The sequence below is a fragment of the Zosterops lateralis genome, assembly GCF_965231275.1.
Source record: "Zosterops lateralis genome assembly, chromosome: 1".
NCBI lineage: Eukaryota > Metazoa > Chordata > Aves > Passeriformes > Zosteropidae > Zosterops > Zosterops lateralis.
The window spans coordinates 114,803,704-114,826,556 of NC_139762.1; positions in this window are offsets into that span (position 1 = coordinate 114,803,704).

Here is a 22,853-nt window from a genome sequence, read left to right on the forward strand (position 1 = left end):
TTAAAATATGTATTGATGTGGTATGTAGGACATGGTTAAGTGGTGGCCTTGTTAATGATATGTTAATGGATGCACTAGATTATCTTAAAGGTATTTTCCAACCTAAACAAATCTATGATTATATTGTATTATAAATCATGCAGGTGTGAATTTGTGAAGGCTGATTTTATTGTGCCTTTAATACCTTTGGACATACTTATTGGAAAACCCCTCAGCTGATACCTGTAGGGGGCAGGTTAAAATAGAGACCTTCAGAAGAAAATATCTTAAAATTCTTCACTTAAGGGCATGCAATTCAATTATTGCTTACCTTTCAAATCACACAGTCTAGTAATTACTATTTAGCAAACATTTAACTTTCCTTCATTCACAGAAAAAATTATCTATTAGGAATGTTGGGAAGCAGGAAAAGAAGATGCCATTCTGCTGTTTGATCATAAAATGTTTATTTGACAAAAGAAAAAACAGATGCTTCTGAAACACAAGGAATTGAATCCTGCTATATGCCCATTCCATCCACTCCATTCACTGCCACTCATTCTGGCAGGACATCCAATCTATGAGTTTGCAGGAGCAAAGAAACAAACCCATAACCCACCATGAGATAAGGAATGCCCAAGCATATTCTGAATATAAACCCCATGAAAAAAAAATTAGCTGCTTTCTGGTTTTGATGTGATTGTGTAGTCCCCAGGAAGATGCAGCAGAGACTAGTCACAAAGCTGAAGAAAAGGAGACTTTGAAAATCATCTGATTGATATAAGTAGTTTTAGTATAATAATTGCTGTTGGAACAGACCACTCAAAATGGCTGGCATGATTTCAAATAACTCAATCAGTAAAAGCCAAATAGGATAGCTTAGAATGCAAATACCACCAGTCATGCAACTGGAGTATGTGGGTATCAAAGTGGTATTAATAAAGGGATGGTAAAGTATTATTAATAAAGGGATGATAATGTGTGAGAAGGCAAAGAAGAAAAAAACCAAAACACCAAGTGATGTCCTGGATGAGAAAAATAAGCCTTTTAAGCATCTAAAAGAGTACAGAAAATTTCCTTCAGTGTTCACTGCAATGGAAACTAGGCAAGCACTATTGTAGGATTTACCTGTGCTAAATGAAAACGAACCCTCACGAGTCTGCATTCCACTTTATAGAAGCAAAAAGACAAAATTTTAAAAAAGCACATTTTGAACTCACTGCAGCATGAAAACATGTCCCAACACATTGCCATACTAGTTATATGTCAAGCCAGGGGAAAATGAAATTCAACCTTCCTTCCTTCCTTCTGTGTTGCTGCCAAGGGACAAAAATATACCATAGGATAAAGGTTCTCTGCCAGCCCCAGACAGTGACAGCATAACATACAATTAACTTTCACAGCTGGTCACAGGCTTTGTCAGAAGCCTGGAGAAAACAAAATGTCCTGTGTGTTGAACTTGATTGTGAATGTACTTGTTAAACATATCTCATTAAATCCATCTGAGTTACACTTGCTGCTGGCTGGGTTAGCCAGCTGATTGTGTGCTTATAGGACCACATGGGAACAGTACAACATGATCTACCTTGTCAATAAAACCCCTTAACTTCCATGGTCTAAATTGCTTTTGTCATTACATTATATGCAGACAAAGCAAGATCACTGAAATGGTACTTTTATCCTAAATTTGGCTTCAATCCTGCCCACAACTGCAGACATGCTCACCATTTACCAATGAGATTTATTCTACCACAATATTTGGACCCCACCTGTTGACACTCTATGGTCAAAGCTATCATTGTATTACATGTACCTATATGCATGGGTGTCAAAAACTCTATTACTGTGACAATTGTCCTTTTTTTTGACCCAGGGAAAGATAGAGGGAACAAGAAGTTCTCACTTACTGCTTAGAAATACTAGCACAGGGGTTTTTTGACTATCAGACTGTAACCTAATGATTTTAAGCCACCTGACAGAAGACTTTCTCCCCTTGTAGCACGTGCATGAATGGCTGCATTTACTACATGCCTCAGGTGTTTGTGGAGCAATCTTTTGTCTGATCTCAAAATAAAATGGCACTTTTTTGCACCATACTAAAGTGATATTTGGCTACCAGCCTGGGACCAGTCTGGTATGTATGTTGGATTTGGAGCATTTGGACTTATCTGAATTTGTCCAAATTGGTGTGATTTCCACAGAAAGGCCCAAACCCAAGTTTTAAAGAGATGATCACCTAAGATTAATTATTTCTGATTTTTTTTCTTTTTTTTTCTAATGGGTTTCTGATTACTGCAATTATAAACCTAGTCTAGCAGAATTGGTAGCTCTTCAGAATTATGAATAACACAGTTCCTCTAGCTACATGGATCTGTTTATTTTAATTAAAATGAACAGTCCTGATCTTTATCAAGCTCTACCATAAGATAAGGTGGGAGGTACTGGATGAGGTGAATCAAACCAAATTTAATAATTTCAGTTTTATCCTTGTTACTATTTCCAAATGATTCCCTGGCTGGTATACTGGCCTTGGTGAAATTAATGGATTGGTATTTTTTCTAGGTGTGTCCAGAGACAGATTGATATTTTATGTGCAACAGCCCTATGTGAGCCATGTATGTTTTTATTTGTAATTCACAGCATGATGTTGCTGCTAGCAAGGAATAACTGCCCTCCTGAGACTACTTTAACATATGTACATTCCTGCAGGAAGGATGTGAATCTAATGGATAAAGCATGTATTTCACTACAATTCATCTTTAGTTTTTCTCAAGGTTCACCTGTTTTCCCTACACCTATTACTAGGAAATGATAGATCAGTTCTTAATTGTACTTAATCCTAGTTCTTTTCTAAAGCAGATCTTCATGGAAGCCAAAACAGTATGGAAAAAAAAATAAATACAATCATCTGAAAGTGATCCATGGATTAGCTTTGTTAGGAAAAAAACCCCAAACCTATCCCAGTGTGTATATCCACCCATTTAATCATGAGCAGTATAAAATTCCTTTCAAAATCTGTCTGGCATTACAGAAGTGGTAGCCTCTTTGCTAACAAAAACATCTACCTCTGTTTCCACATCTATTTGCACTTTCAAAAAAGTCCAGCCTAAGAGCTGGGAATTGGAGACAATATTAAACCATTTAAATAGCCAGCAAGGAAGAAAAAAGCTGTTCCAAATTTCACTGTAGATGTTTGTGTAACACCAACCTCTCTTAAAAATATACATTAATAGGTCATAAAAAATGAATTCATAATAGACTGCTCTTCTAGAAAGTGAAATGACACTGAGGAATGTCCACAGGCAAAGGAACTGAAATCATATTTACTCTTAAACACTAGAGGGGACTCTGGAATGTATTTGACATTGACTGATTTGCACTTTTTCTCACAGCTCCCAGGTATCATGTGGGAGATAGTATAATGCAAGGACCACTCCCAACAGGTAGATCACCTATTTTACCAGATAGTAGAGCATTACATGGTATATTTTGTTCCAGCTGTCACCACTACCACAGAAGGGGCCCAGAGAATTTTAGTTTAGTACTGTAAAAATATATCCTTAAGGATATATGGAATAAAGTTAGCTTTGCTCTTAGGCTCTTTGCACATGAGAGAAGCCTTTAGTTTATAATTCAGTATTTATATGAAAAACCACTATTTCAGTGCAGTGTGTTTGACTTAGGTAGAGAGAGATAATCCTCCCATAGCCTTGGGACTTCAGTGAAAGCATCTGCTTATCTACTTTATTGGCATGTTTCATCTCTGTGCAAACCCCTGGTAGAGGAGGCAAGTTTTTAGTTTTTCTGATTAGGAAGCTGTGTTAGATATAAAAGCTAACTTGGCCCATGAATGTTGCCATGACTTTAAAAACCAACCAAATAAAGAAGCCTGGCAGATTGTAACGTGCTGATTCATAGACAACAAGGCCATGTGAACCATAAGGTTCACCACAGTGTTCATGAACTACAGGATTCTGTCAGCATCCCATTACCCTGCAAAAGCCTCATCTTTAGTCTCCTGAAACTGGATATTCAGTCATGTAGAAAATCAGCTTCCCTTCATGCCCATTTGCAATTTATATAATTTGGAGAAAGCTCATTTTTGCATTTCAACAAATACATTTTATGGTTCAATTTCTAAGTTCCATTGTCAAAATGATGTTCCTGCATGTGGAAAGGAACAAACTCAGCCCTTCTAGGATGCCTGGCTGTACCTGAAGTACCCAGCTCACGTACAGAGAGCTAACTGTGTTGTACAGATAGATAACTGCTTTCTGCCTACAGTCACATATAGCTCTGAACTTCTAGGTCCTGATCTAATCCCACTCAGCATTTTGCTTGTAATTTTTTCTTCCTAGTAAAAGACACGCAGAAAGGAAATTATTCATTGTTTTCAGTGCCTGCTTCCTTCCCCAAAACTGCTTTTACCCCATGTAGCATCTTCTCACCTTCTGACCTGTACAGCTTTATCTGTCCCAAATTAAGCTTCTCAATGCTTCATTCCTTCTTCTGTCATCAGAATGCTTACCTCCACCCAGAATAGCAGACTTCAGATAAAAGTTGCCATGTGCTCCCAGATCATATTAATTATTCACCATGATAAGTGCTTTTAAAAGAGAGGGAGAAAAAAAGCCCATATTTTATACACTTTTTTTTAAAAAAATGTATTCTAGGGGCATATATATTTCCCCAGAACAGTTCTTTAGCCAGATTTTTAATTATAAGAGCCTCTGCCTTCCAAAGAGGAGGACAAGCTCTGCAAAGATAAATTAATTCCTAAGGAAGTCTGAGAGAATATAAACGTGACCCTCTGAGATCACAGTGAAGGTAAAAAAGGAGCTTGTAATAGCACCATGTCCTAATGGAGTCCTTCTGCCAGGCAAGAATAACTCCACAGGAAACATTATAGATCACACTCAGGAAAGGACTCATATAGCCTGAAACTGAACTTCCTCACATGATATCAGAGTGTGTTCCCGTTGCCTTCTCTGCAGCACTACCCACTTTCAGTGAATTTAAACACAGTCTAAGTGGTGAGACTATTAAAAAAACCCCAACCTCTTTCCCCCAAATCTCCAAACAAACAGCCAAATATTTAGTGGAAAACATGTTGCAGACCTTGGCAACAGAGAAACTCTAGAAGCTGTGTGGCAGGAATGTTCTGTGACTTCATGTTAACCAGAGTTCTGTATTAGTTTTGCCTGCTGAATGCAATGCATCAGACAACATCACTGAGAATGCTTGCTTTGAGTCATGGTTACTATGCAAGTTCCTTCTCCTTTCCAGAAGAGCAAGCAGTCAGCTAAAAACTAGCTAAGTCTTGGAAAAGCTTTTTCTTTTTTGAATAATGCATGTCCATAGGTCCTCGCACACAAAAGAATGCCAAAGTGTAATTTAATGATACACAACCTCTAGCAGTGACATAAAGCTACTTCAAGGGTGAAAGACTACTGGTAGTTCATGTGGTACTGCACAGCTGCAGTATTTGGAGACAGAAGGGTGAAGCTACTTCATATATTAGCAAGGAGATTTTTTAATGTCAGTGCTGCTCTGACAGAAACACAGCATTTGGAGTCTGGTCTTGAATATTCAGCATGTAGAAAGCTGAAGAGAGTTCAATTTATTCAATGCGGTAAGAAGTGGAAACTCAGTTTATCACAGCAGTTTTAGCAACTGATGCTGGAAATTCTGCCAGCTGTGATATTTTAACATTCATTGGGAAACTTGAAAATGCCACTGCCCAATCTAAGCACTATCACCACTGCAAGTAATGCCAAACACTTCCTTTGAGTGCTCTACCATGGTCCTGTGAACTGTCTGAGAAGGCCAAAAGGAAATTTTATGCATCATCAAAGATGGATTGTGACATTTTGCCAATTATATGTTTTTTCAGCCACCAAAGCAACCTCAGCAGTGTCTTGACACATCACCTTCTGGCCTCAACTTCCTTCTAAAAACCTTATCGAGGACCTTTATGTGTAGTCACCCTCCAATCTGCTGCAACCTCCCTTGATCAGTGGAGGCATTGCACTGCTACCAGCACACTATTCTCCACGGTGAGACTGGTGGCCTCCTTCCTTGCCATCTGGGACAGGACACTCAGCTTTGGAGCTGGAGGTGGGATAATAACCCTAAAGTCAGTGAGACCCTGTGAACACACATTACATCCCATAATTAATGATGGGATATTTGGAAGAAGAAAAGGTGATATAAATTTGTGACTTCCTTTCCAGTCTGAAAAGATTCTTGTGGTTCAATTCTCACATATTTTGTAGGTTTAGCGATGACATTGCCATCCTAGGCCGACTCCAATGCAGGGAAGTGGTGAAATTAAAATAAAGAGGCAGAGGAAAAAGAAAGAGCGCTGCAAGCTGGTGTTATATGACTTAGAACATGAAAAATCACTAAATATACAACTCTTGGTGTTCTTCAGAAAAAAATACCTCTTTGATTAATATTAAATGGATTCATAGAATAATACATATCATAGTATCAATAACTATCAATAATAAAGCTGACAGCATGGGAGTACTAGGAAATGAAAAGGCACCATAAGTGAATGGAGGGAAAGCATCCCTAAGAGCATATATACAGCTTGTGCTATCTCTTGCATCAAGACACTCCCTTTCAGAGATCAAATGAGGAGTAACAGGGTAATTTTAGACGGCTAAAGCAAAAATAGTCTTACTGAGAGTAAAGAGACATAGAATACTTTGGCCTTCTATCTAGTGAAACAATTAAAATGAAACCATTTTTTCCTTCTACAACGGAGAATACACGTGACAGCTGCCTTGAATGCATGGAATAAGAGTCTGCAAAAAGAAGGTGAACTAATTCTGGAAGATTCAAGGACTGTGATTTTCAAATGTTATGCTGGAGAAGTCTACCCATAAGTCCATATTCAGGAGAAGGAAACCAGAGGCTCATGGCAAAGAGATTGTATTAGAAATACTTTGCTTTGATGACCTCTATATAACATGAGAGACATTCACATCCCCTGAAACACGGCTGAGCTGTTGTCGGCTTCACCCTTTCAAAAGCAATACAGTAATATCAACAGCCTAGTGTTCTGTGTCAAGCTCTTCTGAGGCTCTGAGACTGATGACTTCATGTGAATTTATCAAATTTTGGAGTCTGCTCCAAGCTGGTCTGCAAGACAGAGCACACAGGAAAAGAGGAAATTCAAGCAGATAATATTCATCTGATCATTTCCCTTAGGATATTTGTGGCTCGGCTTTTCATGGGAAAGTTTTCTTTTCAAATTAAACTATATTATCTATACTTCATACCACAAAACCAGCACTGTTTCCCAAGTGTCTCAAAAGCTCAGGGGCCAATGTACTTTACGTGTTTGCCATCCAATCCATTGCCAACAAGGAATTAAAGTACTGTCTTTAAGCCACACACAGACACTTTATGGCAGGAATGAGAATCTAATGTAAAGCTCTTAAATACTGGATTTACTTTCAGCCATAGTAAGTATTTCAGAAAAACTATAGTCAAAATTTCTCATAATTATTGAGGTATGGGGTCCTTTCAGTTGACACTGAAATGTGCGTTTAGTGGAGGTTAAACATTGGGCAGCACTGCATACACTCTTAAGTTGTACTTAGATCATACACTGAGCTTTTAGTCCACCAGATTCCCATTGAATTCCTGCAGCATGGAAGCAAAATACTTTTCCTGATCATCAACTGCAGACCACTCATGGCATTTTAACTGTGTGACTGTCCTACTGCTTTGTGCAGAATCCACTCACCCATCTGTTCTTCAGTCCCTTGCTCTATTCACCACACTAGAAATAGATTCTTTCAGAATTTTTGAATATGTTTTCAAAACAGTAGCAATGTATGCTGTGCACACCTCATCTTTGTTCAGGATATTTTATGATCATTTTTTCAAAAACCAGCTCTGCACATCCCACAACACAGTGCTCAAAGGCTCACAACTAAGTCACAAAAGGCAAGAGACTTGCAGGGAAGGGATTGGTTTTGTTTACTTCTTTCAAGGAGAGCAATACAGAATTTAAATTTGTATGCAGCTGTTTTACTAGACAATATACATATTTTTTAAAAAAACCCTTGAATTATAGATTTATTCATTATATCTACAAAGTACATACTTTTTTGTGTTCAGGAATAACAAGTAAGTTTTTCTTCTATCTTGGGAGTAAAATGTGTATGGTTTCAAGTACTTTCATGTTGTCAGAAGAGTGTTTGGGTGTCAGTGTAAAGAAGAATCAGGTTCTACAGGAATCTGATTTTCACAATTCCTGCTCAATTTTTCATAAGAAGTTTCAACAGAAGAATACAGAAATTAATCTCTATCTGAAAGATATTTATTTCCTAATAGTTATTAGGATAGGGAGAGAGGATAAATCCTATTTTACCCATTTCCCCAAAGTACAAAATCTGAGAATTTGATTTAAACATTAAATACGTTCATGTGAGCTAATGGTATAAGAACTGAAATCACTGTAGATGATATGCCAGTGTTCACCATTTCAAATGTCATACCAGTTATACAATGCAATATTTTTCCCATAGTATCCATCAGGAAATGCACACCAATGTTAAAATAATTAATATTTTTAATAGAGCCTGAAAAAATAAAATTTACCAGTCACTAATCAGCATGAAATCTATTCACAATGCATCTGCTCACATCAGTAGAAGCTAGATAGTAGATATTTGATTCTTTTTGTCAGCCAATAAACATGTGAATTTAAAAATTCTCAGCAAGACAGCAAGAGGAGAGAAAGGGTGTTTTTCTGGCATCATTTTTTATTGCTAAGGAAACCATTTCCTTTCGCAGCAGGCTACAATACTTATTATATTTCTGGTGTTTATTACATTTGCTCTAATACAGTTCATTTCATTGTGTGGCAGCAGAAAGACTTTTAAAGTCTCATCACTAGTAATGGTTACATTTAAAAGCACTGCCTGGTAACTTATTTTGTTTCTCCAAATTTTATTACACAACCTGCATATATTTTTTTTCTGATAGCTGACATTGTTTATAGGCTGACGTTTTTGGCACATCTGTTTACATACTTTTCACTGTCTGAGAAACAAATTATATACCAATTTTTTATACAATACATGCAGTGCAGTGAGGAATGAGTCCTTTTTTATTATTGTTGCTTTCAAGCAACAACAACATACACATCTGTGTGTAACATGCCAAGTAGGCCACTGCAGTGGGATAAGGTAGGAGATAAGGTAGTGGGAGGCAGTTGGATAAGGCAGCAGATTATATGAGCTGGAACAATGTAACTGAATGTCTTTGCATTGCATGGTCAGGACTATAATGTTAAACAAAAGAGGGCAAGGAAGTGAATTCAGAAACCAAAGCCCTGAGTGCCCGTATTACTTAATTGCAAGCTTGCTCTGTTTGGGTCTGTTTCAACAGGGTCTCTCTTTGAAAAACCTACTCTAGAGTAGTAGAATGCTAAGTACTGTGGATACAAGAAAGTCAGTGCCACTTGGCCTCTTTCATGCATCCATTTACATGCAACTGACAGTACATCTACATCACAAAAACAGAGGTACTCGGAGTCATGGGAACCCAGAGTGGCTGCCTGAGACCCATGCCTGAGTGGGTCAATGCAGCACTTCTGGCCAGCATTGCATGGATTGTCCCAGCAGGTGGCCAGATGCAGCCCAGATGTGTAGGGTTGCAGGGCTGACTGTACAGTGAGATAAATTCTGGTCCTAAGGTGACTAATTACAAGTCACTGCCTGATACCTCCTGACCCACAGTGATTGTTGTTGAAGCATGGTAATTTGCCAGAGAAAAAGGATCATCTTCCATTGGTTAATTAGTATGGAAATCATGAGGAACCTTTTGCAAAAGCTAGACTTCCTAACAATATCTATTTGACGTTTTGATGAATTTCTACTGCTGATCTTTCTATTCAGTATCTTGAATGTTGCTTAGAAAATCCCATGATATCATTTCCTTTAATCAAGACTTTTTCTTTTTTAGCCTGGAAAAAGGGATAAGCCTGATGCTTTTCCCCTCCTCAAAGATTTGACACTTGCACTCTTTGTTCGTCCTACCTTCAATAACTGCATTGATATTTTTGGACATGACAGGCAACATGACTGTGACTAGCAAGTAGTGATTTAATCATATTGGCTTCCACAAGTGTTTTCTGTCTCCTAATGTTTGCCTACAGAGCTAATGATAACATTTTCTTCAGTCAGCTTAGCTAAGTCTGTTCTGTTACACACAGCCCAGTTCAGTATGTAACCACATGACATATTCTTGGAACTGAGTAGAATAGGCTGTTGTATGGGCTTTTAGGGCTCTGCTGCCTTTGATGAATCTCAATATAAAAAATCTCCACAAAGAGGCAAAAAAGTTATCCATTCTCTTCTTTCTAGTTTTGTAACATAATAAAATTCACCAAACATAGCCTAAGGTTTATAAAATAATATATTGCTAAAATGTCAAGGTTCAGTCCTACCTGGACTCTAACCTCAGTCTGGCAAGATAAATTTGACTTGTAGAATAAATAATCATAATATTTGAAAAATAAATCTGAGTAATCATATCCAAAAGGTCACTTACAGCAGCAGGGTTCATTTGGTGCTTCATGAGACAAATCCCTCTGACTTACCACATTTCACAAAGGAAACACTGACAATACTGCCTGATGAAGCACTTAGAGCTGAAATATTTATGCACTATATGCACCTAGGGAAAAGTGAGACTGCAGGCATTTCTTTTCCACACATATTTGCATGACCCAACGCTTAACTGTTACATCAACACAAAACATTGTGCAGAGCCTCAAACCCTACCTCAACTCAGCCACAAGTGATGACACGGCTGGACCACCTGAAAAATTTCACTGTACTGTTTTCAAAGCTATACTATTTACAAAGTAAGTAGGATGTTTCCTACTTCTGCAAAAGTAGAAGTACTTCTACTACCTACTTCTCCAGTGGTTGGGTTTTTAAGGGCAGCCAGGAAATCACACCTGCTGCTGAGAGTTTGCAAGATATGGGATCCAAAATCCCTTAATACTTGGAAAATGCCAGTCACATCTCTCTAACCAAATACAGTTATTTCTCAAATGAAACACAGACAATAGCAGGGCCATACCTCCAGATCTGGCATTTTTACATTTTTTCCCTCTGTCACCTGCCTATTTGCTTCATCTCTACTAGCTCCCACTGCCTTGGGGATGCAGTCCAGCACCTTCTTATTTAAGTGAGGAGATAAAAAATGTTCCTGTATTTCGCTTCCATGCATGAGTATTTTCTCAAAGGAAGAGCCCCACATCCCTATGCAATGTCCTGAGTCCTTCCCTTTTTTAAAAAAACCTCCCCCATGCAAAAGAAACATAACTTGTTCCCTGCCCAAGTACTGTTTGCCAAAATTCTCACCTTTGGAGCAGCGCTGGCTGTAATGGCTTCAAGTGGCCCATTTTGACTACAGTGGTGTGTGGATGCTGAGCTTTGCTCAGCCCTTTTAGAGAAGTCAATATTGCTGAAGGAGCTATTATAAAAGGAGGATGTGGGGCTGTAAAACTGGTTGTTTTTTTCCAGCAGGAAAGCAAATGAGTATACCAACATTTGGCTAGTTCCAGCACCAGATGGAGAAGAGAAAATATTAGGGAGACCATCACACCAGTGCAGTCAAGAGAGTTTGATGAAGTGGCTTCTTCTTGCTCATGATTTCCTGAAGGTGTAGTTGCTTGGGACTTGTAAAATTCTCTTGTTAGATTTAAAGGGCCTTAGGTCAAGCCCATTGTAGTGTAGAGTGCATTTCCTGTATTGCTGGCAAATAAATCATGTTGCTTTTTGACATTTTCCCTGCTCGATAAGCAGTTGTTGTGTCTTACAGTGTGTGAGGTTTGTCAGATTGGTGCAGTCTAAATCAAAGAGCAATTTTAACTCAAATGCCAGCTTTCTGCAATAGACTTCCTTCAAGGGAGGCTCATTCCCTTTACTTTCTCCATCACTCTGGGGGGGATATGTTTATGTACTGAAATATTTGTAGATTATAGAAAGGTCCTATTATTTGGATTTAAACATTTTATTTTAACACTTAATGCGTATTTGTACAGTTCCAGGTCTTTGTATCTTTCAACTACTTAGATTGGTCTTTTGAAGTCTGGTGGGAACCATATTTGTCACTCCCTCAGAACAAAGGGAAGCAGATACACAGTGGTTTTCCAGCCTTGTTTTGTGTTCTACAGCCCACTTATGTTGTCTGGACAAAAGCATAAAGTCCAATAAAATTAACATTGTACAAAAACCACACTGAGTTTCCATGATTTCTTCCTTTCTCATGCAAATTTGCCTAGGATTAATTCTTTTAATTAGAGTATAACCTCCTAAGTGACACATATTTTGTATAATCTTATTTTTTTCTCAGATATTTTTCTTCTGCAGCAATGTATTTCTTATCCAGTGAATTTTGTGATTCCCTACCATCCATTCAAAAGAAATTTTAAAATGAAATAGCAACATCAACTAAGTGTATATTAAATATATTTGCCACCAAATCAACTGCAAAAGTATCTGAGGTGTCTCTAAAGGGTTCCCTGCATTTTCCCATTAGGTGGTTGCCTACATTCCTTTATTGTTCCATGTTTTTACCAAAGGTTTTATCCTGGAGTCTATATTATTTTTAATTATATTTGGGGTTTTCCTCTTTTCATATGCTGCATTTATCCAGCCATATTTTTTTACTTTTTGTTGAATCTAAAATGAATGAAGTAACATATTTAGCTTTACTGTTAATAAAGAGAAATTGGATTATAGATTCTCTAGATGCTCTGCCCAAATTTTCAGTTGATAAAACATGCTGTGAAACAGCCTTTTGGAACTTGGTAATTTCCTCTCATCCTCAAATTTATTACAGCTGTATATTTTCATCAGCAAAGCAAATTAAGAATAGGTTATGCTGGTTTAAACAGAAATATTAATGTGATGTATAAATTAATGTACTGCATTCCACAGCATTAAATGCAAATAATTTCATCAGTCACTTCCTGTCTAATTAAAAAATAAATTAGAATCTCTTCAAAATTGTGTGATATGTCACTTTTAAATAGATTCTTATATATTATATTGCACCAGAGCCATAATTCAGCTTTCATTTTACATAATTTTGTGTCTGTGACCAATGGCTTAGAAAATTCTACTTTCTTTCAGCAGAAATATCTGCCTCCAAATTGTATCATAGTACAACCTTCAAGATGCATACCAAGGGCAAGAAAATTGTCAATGTATTCAGCTTCATAACCTCATTCAGAAACTCTTTTGACATTAAATACGCTATTTGCAGAAATGAGCATGACTTCAACTCCTCTCAGACCAAATGCTTGAATTTTGAGCCTCTTAAGGACATATTGGTCTGTTTTAACTCACAAGAATGTCTCCCCCCTCTCCCCATCTCCCATTCACCACACTCACTGTCTACATATATATATATATGTGTGTGTTTACCTTTTTTTTAGCCTTTTGACCTTTTGCCTATTTTTGCACATCTCTAGGTCAGTCCATGGACATATCTAGATCTCTTACACTTAACAACACCAGCCAAGGACTCTCCTAGTTAGTATGTAACAGCCTTGACTGTCCATGCATCTGGGGACCCAAGTGGTGGAAAACGGTTGTTGTGCCTTACTGTGAAAAAAAAAAAAAAAAATACAATGAAAACTTTTCAATCTTTCTGAAATGACATTTTTTCACCATTTCACTCTTGCTAAAACACTCATATAGAATTATCCAATATTAAGGGTTGGAAGGGACCTTAAGAATTATCTAGTTCCAACCCCTCGCTGCCAAGGGCTGACTCTTGGAATTGACCCCAAAGCAAATGTAGTAAGGTCATTCTTGTTCCACCTGCAGAATCACCACGTAGCTGCACAAGATGCTACAGTGCTAAGGCCAGAGCATGAGCATCACCTGCACATCCATACCACAGCTTGTATGTATGTTGTATTAGTGAACTAATGCTAAGATTTTCCAAAGTAAAACAGCCTAATGGAGGATGAGACAGTCACTAACTCTCGAAGTATCAGCTCTGTATTATACAGGATCTACATTACATAGCATAAAACAATGGTCCAATATCCAACAGTGCTTTCGTGTTTGTTCTGTCAAAGTCAATGCAATGTAGAGCAAAAAAAAATACTCATCAACTTTGTCTCATCTTTAGCTGAAAAAAAATTCCTACTCTCAAATAATACCACAGGTTTCAGGATGTCACTCAATATGACAAAATAAAACTCTATCACAGGGAAAACCAGTAGGTTTTAAATGATTTTAAAATTATTTTAAAATTATTATCTCTTTCCTGGAACTGAGAAGTTTGTTTACTGTGAAATCGAAACACCATGTAAGACACTCCAGAATACTAAAGCATAATGAAACAGAAAGCCACTCCTAAATCTAGTCTTTCCTTATATTTTGGGGACAATGTATTTTATGAAGGCTGCACTTCTGGATTCTAGTGAAGAGTATGGTCCTTTGTGTCATTTTAACATCTTGCACGAATCTCAGTAGACAGACTCTATAATCCAACAATCACAATCAATGCCTTGTTGCGCTGTTGAACAGAAAAAGGGTTCTTTGACAGGATGATTTGGTGTTATACATGCTAATGTGAGCCATAGCATCTGCAGAATAGCTCATGAATACCCCCAGTACTGCTCAGCACTCTAGTCAGAGATGTGTTTTACTTAGCTGTAGTGCCAAGATGCCGTTTCATTAACCTTATTCCTCTTTCTTTTCTGTAAGGCATAATTCTGTTGTAGCTTAGACTCGCCAGGATACGTCATGGATACCAAGTAGAGTAAATAGTATTAACATAATATGCACAGTCTGTGCTTCCAATTTCCATGCTTCACACAGGAAGATGTGTAATGACTAAAGTCTGACAGTTTAATTTATTCAGCCCTATGAGACTGGTTTGTAAAAAAACCTTTCAATTTCAGATTCATTTTCCTTTTCTTAAACCATGAAGAAGGAAGTAATTTACTTCTATCCTGCCCTAATTTTTAACTGACCTATAATGCATATGGTTAATAGAAGCACTCAGATTTTTCAAATGTCAACAGGAACTCTGTCTGTAGTCTATATTTAAAATTCTGACCACTTCTTAGTATTGACCTCATGCCATGGTCTCTCAAAGTCAAAGAACAAACAAGTTAAATGTATATTCAGAAAAAGAACAAAGTTAGAAACACTATATTAGAAGTGAATTTCCAGGATGCAAAGAGGTAGTTTATTATAACAGGAAGGAAGCTGTTTCATCCCCAGTTTCAGGAAAGCTAAACAAAAGAGAACCTGTACTGTGTCAGTAGTTGATGGAAATAAAATCACTGCAAAAAAATTGGCAAATCTTAGTGCATGCTTCTGGAACCAAACTTTTTCAAAGAGACCTTTCCTAAAACCTTAATTCAAGTCTCCTTCACAGGTCTGCACTGTAATCCTAAGCAAATAATTAATGAACAAATTCTTAGAAGTATTTAAATGCCAAATCCCATGAAATATTTTTTTCTGTGTCTGTATTCACTTGGGTAACTTGGAAAAAATCAGCCTCTCTGTCATAATTTCTGTTTCAGAGAGACATGCTGACTTTGCTCAGAGGTGTTGTGGAAGTACATAAAATACACATTCGACTCATAACTTTGGTAAAATAAGATACAAAAAGTGCTTCCTTGTAAATCTCAATTTCCAACATGCACAGAATTTGGATTTTGAATTTTGCTTTCTACAGTCTTCAGTTGTTGATTTCTGGAACATTTCACCTTCAGTTGTAACAGAAGGTACAATAATTGACTGTGTCAGGACAGTTAACCTGCACAGATCACGTTACAGCCTGAAGGCTCTCCAACTTCTTCCACATGTGAAAAAGTTTTGGACTCTGCTATCAGTATAATTATTCTGATGATTGAACTGCTCCTGTTACATTATGTCTCTTTCAACACTTTTATTTTTAACCCTTTCCAAGGTATCATAACCTAAATAAAAACACCCAACTTTCTAGCTTGAACTTTTTGTAAGGTTACAATATTCACTCAAAGGTGGGTAATCTAACTCATGTTTCTTTATTTTTGTCACTCACTAAGAACACACATGAACAGTTATCTCCATGTGGTTGACAAGTAGCAACTCATCAAATCACAGATCACAATCCTGAATCCTGTAATCCGTATTTCACCTCAAACCAGCACTTTCCACACAATCAAACCTCCAGAATCCAATATAAATTCCACACAGTGGCTGCCTTGGTTTAGCACTGAAAGCAGCTTCTGATGAATGAAATGATCCAGAAGTTCAACTGTGCAATCCAATACTCCACTCACATTCAGAAGCAGAGGGGTTTTGAAAATTCAGAGTATATTTAGACAAGCAATCTGAGCTAAATGTCATTACCAATAAGAGAAATATAGAAAAGTCCCTCAATGGCTTTAAATATGCTTATTTTGAATTATTTAATGTAACAATATTCTGTTGGGCAATTCACCACATTTTTTCCCTTTTCTTTCACAATAAAAATCAGTTCATTTGTTTCCTAATACAAATACAGCATCTAATTGTCTCGCAGACGTGCCATGCCAGAGATGTCACTACAAAAGAAATCCTTCTGTTGATCAAAGATCTTTATCTTGTTACTGTTTCTCTCCTGGAAGAGGTATGCTGATAAAGCTCACCCACAGCATTTGTTTTGGCTCTGCTAGACTAACATTAGCACATCTGAAAGCGCTAAACCTTGCTAATATCTTTGGCTCCTAGGCCAATACCAACTACTTAGTGAAGCCAGCAATACTGAATGTAATTCCACAGTGACAAGGGTTAGGCAACATAGGAGCAAACTTTAACAAATCAGCAGTTCCTAATAGTGACCAAATTTGAAAAGTTTTGATAGCAAATTGAATAAAAATCCAGTAGAATAAGAAATTGATACCACGTAATACCAAGTAATTTAAAATAAGAACCAAAACGCCCTACAGCCTACCTGTGCAGACACCCATGAGATTTGGATTCTGTAAAATATTCCATGTGGAAGAGTCTTTCCAGGGAGTTTGGCTCCATCATAACTGTGTGGCCTTGAAATATCCATCTTGGGAAGTTTTCGCCTTTACTAGTGTATCATCATGCAGCATTACAAAGTAAAATGGAAAATGTGGAGTGTTGAAGACCCTTCTGTTTTAAAGTGCTTTTTTTTTTTCACTTAAATACAAAATGAGTCAGAAAGGGAAATCAAGGTTTACATAAACACATTAGAGAAAACTTCCAAAAACTTGTTTTTTGAAGACAGATGGACCCATGAATAGCTTGTGGCTCATTCCTCAATAGCAAATCACAACAGAAGTATGAATTAACTCTTCAGAAATTCTTTTAATAATGTAAGTCCTGCTAATGTTGCTTTTCAGTGCCACAGCAACCAACAGCTTTTCCCTAACTGGTGGTGAATGGGAGGATATCCAGCATCACCACGGTGCACACGAACCTCCCTCACTGTCCAACCTGGTACCATTTTTACATTACTTTTTCACTAGCTCTACCAAAATTTGTTAATATGATTTCACATCAGAGAGTCTGAAATTTAGTGCCACAGCAAGGCACATAACAAGAGTGCCTTGACTCAGGTGAGGCACTTTACTACATGAAGAACTCACAGACCTTCAAGAGTATTTTCTTAGTTATCTGCAGGGAAAACCAAGGCAGCAGGACTGCAGAACTACCTAACCCTCCCCTCTTATAAATACAGTTCAGCAGAAATTTCTCACTTGAGGGATTTTTTGACTACAGTGCCAGATTGTCACAGCTGACATGTTGGTGAGGGCAGGGCTTTGGTTTCAACAAATATTTGTCCCTAAAACTATTTTTGGGAAAACCAGGAAATTTTGAATCTGACAAAATATCTATTAGCATATTATTAATTGGGATACTCCAAATCTACTAAGTTACTTACTTGGAAATTCAAGCTACTTCAAACTATCTAAACTAAATAATGAAGAATTTTTTTTTTTAAAGTGACCTATATAATTTTGATTATTAATATATTTCAAGATTTTAATTTTTCATCCCAATTTGAGCAAGGGCTAAACCTGATATTAAAAAAGGAAATTAATGGAAGAAAAAACATTTTACTTCCAAAAATAAGTTGCAGTTGACTCACAGCTACTCTAGTTTAGAGAACCCTGCAAGCATCAATCTACCAATTTATGCCACAACAAGTGACCTTTCCTGAACTGCTCTGCTTTTACTTTGTACAAGGCACTTCAAAGACTCAGTGAAGATGTCTCTTTTTCCAGGATTCTTTCTTTATAGACATTTTTCAGGTGACGTCTTTTTCCAAAGTTCACATGCACTGAAATGGCACAGGTGGTGTTCATCATCTCTCAGCTTGCAAGGTGTGGCATGTTCTGGGACTCCATCATGGGCTGCCCCACTAATGCAGATTAATTGGAGGGTGATTTGTAGATTCAGATTTCTGTCATTTGTCTCTAAGAGCCTAGAAGATACTGTTGTTGCTGTGAAGTAGCAGCCAACAGCTGTCTCTTGTTATTCACCTCCTTTAATTCTTCTTTCCCTCCTCATTGCTGAAAGAGTAAATGGAAGCAATGAGGGAAGATTAAAGAACTGCCAAAGATGAGAAATGCAAAATTCACAAATGAAAGGAAAGGCTGCATGGACAGGATGCCTGTAGATGACTTCCTAGAGCTTGCATTGATTTGAAGGTCAGAAGCATAAATGAATGGGGATGAAGTATTGCCCACGCTCCCAGGTACATTCTTAATTTCACTCTTCCAAAAAAAAAAAAAAAAATCAGGTCAAACTGTGTTCTAAGACATAACAAAGGATGGAAGAAACAAAGACCAAAAGAAATAAGCAAAATAAGCATGTCTTAGGGTCAAGAATACAGTTGAATGTGCGGGTTTTACTAGATGCCTCTTTCTGAGCATTACTCTCCAACTAGGGTCTCTATTTAAATAGAAAAACAACAGCAACAACAACAACAAAAGACAGAATTGCAGGGGTTTCCAAAAGAAGTGGGGACTTAATCAACTACTGTAACATTCAGTGCAAGTAATGGGAAGGTAAGCATGAGAATGGTGTGTAATTCTACTTAAAGGAAACAGAATTTTAACAAATCCATGCACTGCAATTACCACTAGCAAATTAAAGAACATAATGGTATTTGCTGGGATTAAATTCCTTATAATGTGTTACCTGAACTTTAACTGATGTTTCCTAAAATTTCACCTTTATTTATGGTAAAGTTCTGCTCTGACAGACAGGAGGAAAAAAAATTAAGGACAACTGATGCTTTCCCCAATAGCATAACCATGGGACACTTGTGTCAAGAGGACTTTGTGGGAAATAAGCTTTTGTTTGAATAAGTTACAGGGTAAATTATCTCATTTCAGATAAGATGTTGAAGTGGTAGGGACATTATTCTATGCCAAGACTATTTCTCAACAAATTATTTTTCAAGTGCCTGCCATATAATGCAACATTTGAGGCATGTCTCTTTATGTTTGAAGTAATACAAAGGTATTCGTGAAAGTGAGAACTATATTGAAGGTAAAGAAACCATCTCGACCTATAGTCCACCAGTAGCATTTTGCCAAAACTTCTGAGAATTTCCATGACTGCCATGTAACATGTTTTTAACCTGTTTGCCTGAACCAGAGGAGGAACAGAATGCTGTATATTGCCTTTTTGTTCTCCGTGTACATAGAACTTGTACCTTTGTGGCATTGGTACACAGCTACAGCTCTTAGCCTTCACGCGAATAAGATGTCAACATTTAAAATTAGAAAGTGACGTGATAATGACATCAGTTGGAAGAAAAAGTTTTGATATGTTGGTTTCAAAGCTGATCCCACAGATCCTGCTTACTTGTTATATCAGCACCACCTGCTGGTACCTCACATCTTTTCCATTGCATTGCTGGCAGGAAGTTTTCCCTTAGCATTTCATTTAAGCTCTAAAAATGTTTGGGGAGGCATTAGAAAGAAAGATCGTTGTTTCCTAAACTCTTTGAAGACCCCCCTGAAAAATTTATACTGATGTTATTTCATCTAAGGAGAACAGAAAAAGAGGTTTATCCAAATCTCTTAAATCCTAACTTAGGCAAACCTTGCTCTGAAACCAATAGAAAGGATCCAGGGAGTTGACTCCTGGTTTGCATAATTTTTTCACATGCTATCTAGCTCATCATATTTTTGCAACTGAAACAAAATTGGATTAATCAGCACAGTGAATGATTCTGAACAGATTTGTACACACGCTATGATTCACCTGTTGTGACATTTCTAAGAGAGGAGTCATCTCACCTAATACAGTAACATCCAGAAGTATGTTTCCAATCCAGCTGAGTGCATCTTCTATTTTTAGCTGACAATATATATATATATATATATATATATATATATTTTTTTTTTTTTTTTTTCTACTTTGAACTCAAATCCTACTTCCTTTTTCTAGGTAGCCAAATCTACCAAATAGATGCCCAAGTGAAGTGCAGATATCTTATTCATGCACTGGAAAAGGGAAACATAAGGATAATGAACTCTGCTCATTCTTTTGGGAGGCTGGCAGCTGTACATTCAGCTCTAGACAAGACTCAGCAGATGGTGTCCATGATCCAAGTGAGGGGTCAAAATAGGTATCTAAGACACATGGCAGGGCAGATGGGCCATTACAGTGCAAGGATACAGAGGACACAAAAATGCTAATGGCACTTACAGAAGAGGCTGGAGTTCCTAAAATGGCTTTAGGGAGGACAGAAAGGAAGACGCTGATATTGTCTTGGAACTGGAGGGATAAAATGGGAGGAGAAATACAGAGAGAAACGTAAATGAATGCAGGATATAGATTTGAAGGTATGTGGCTTCTTTAGTTCTGTTGAACTGTTTAATATGTCTATTTTTCCAGTTTCCCCCACAGCAGAAGCAGTGGAAGGTCTTTTGCAGACCCCTGCCTGTAGGTTTGCTCTCACATTGATGTAAATCTGTCCTCACTGCTTTTCCTCATCAAGATGCTTTCCTACTGCAGTCTCATAAATTTGGTTTGCAGTAGTTGCTTCACTACAGACCAATTGCCAAACCTCTGAAATCTTCATCTTTTGTCTGTACTGTCGCTGTACCCATTAGTTCCCCTGACAAAGGCCAGGGAATGGCTACTGGAGCATCAAAATGAAATAAACATATATTAACACTGGCAGAATGAATTTAAATATCCTGATTTTTCAGAGCATCTTCAGGAAAAGCAGAAAGGCTTGATCTCAAAATAGCTTTAGAAATACAATAAAATATCTCCTTTAGTTTCTATTTCACATATGCTGTGTGCAGAAGGTTTGTTTGATATCCCTAAAGCCCCCTGTCACCTCCTGTGTGTTCTTGAACCTTTTGCTCACATAGCATGAACTGCAAGGTTAAGGTTGTCAGGGATCCTTGTGACTTATACTTTTTTTCCAAAGGTATTGAAGTGGCCAGCCTCATTTGTCCACTGTAACTGCAAGCAGTGCAGTTCTGCTCTCGTATGCTACAATTGAAGCCATAGTTTTGGAGTAGATTTTTTGTTTTGATGGGGGTTTTTGTTTGTTTGTTTGTTTGCTTGGCGTTTTTTTCTTGTTTCCCTCCTCTCTTAATTTTTCATTTTATTCTACTGCTTAGGCTTTGCCAGAAAACTTTGCCATGTGCAATTCTCATCAAATAAAAGCCAAATACCTGTCATTTATAGATCTCATAACTGAATGATACATTATTAAATCTTTTCATCGTCCTACATAAATATAACCAGCAAAAACCAAAATGCTGTCCCTGATGAGACATTTGGAGACAACCAAAGTGAGCAGGGAAATGAAGACACTGTTGCTCTTTTGCAGTTATTGTAATATAAAGCTGTAACAAAATCCAATACAAATTGTAGAGTTAGGCCAAAGTAATTTTAGGTTGAAATGATGACAAAATAGCAAAATATTAGACCTCAACAGCACCAAAAGTCTTATTTTAACATACTGAGTTTAAGAACTGTAGTGCTTTAGAAATTAGAAATACGTGTAGATCTTTAACAGACTATGTAGTTGACTACGTTCTATGTGTTTTGGTGTTTGGTGGTGATTTTATTTTATTTTTAATACAAATGTGAATCTCTCAGCCCCTAAGAAATTTCCTTTAATTTATCATACAATGTTATCAGCTGCAATACAGCTGGTACAATTGTGACCATAGGCCATAACAACCCATTGTGTTCACCCCAAGCCTTTTCTTGTTCCTAAATTATTTTCTGTGGGAAATTTCCCTCTAACACAGTTTACTTCACATCCACAAAGCATAGATGCCCTCCTGATTGCATTTCCCCTTTTCCAGCACAAGCTTCATGGGACTGAAGCTCATGGAGAGGCCATGGCATCAGGGAATTTCCTGCTGCCCACTAGTCACAAAAATGGTTTTAAAGGACTATGCATTTTTGGCAAAAACCAAGCAAATTAATTTAAATAAAAATGCTATGTCAGTACTTACTCATTTTTTTCTTGGGTAAGAGAGATACAAGTTCTCTAAGCAAGAAAATATTATAGTTCACTGAGGCTTCAGAAATGCATTTAGAAGTTTTTGTCTTACTTCTCTGCATTCTCCACACTCTAGCATGGAGAATTTTGTCCCTTTATATATGTATTTTTTATTAATTATTTTATTTTTACTCGTGTTTTTATGTTTGTTTCTTGACAGCACCAACACTGTAGTGAAATTTTGGGGAAAAAAAACCTCACTGCCAAAAAGAAGATTGTAAATGTCACTAGTTTTAGTCTCTAGGAAGAAAATATCTAGGATAGTTGAGACATATTTTAGACATAAATAAAAATACAGTATTAAATTAAAGAACTAGAGC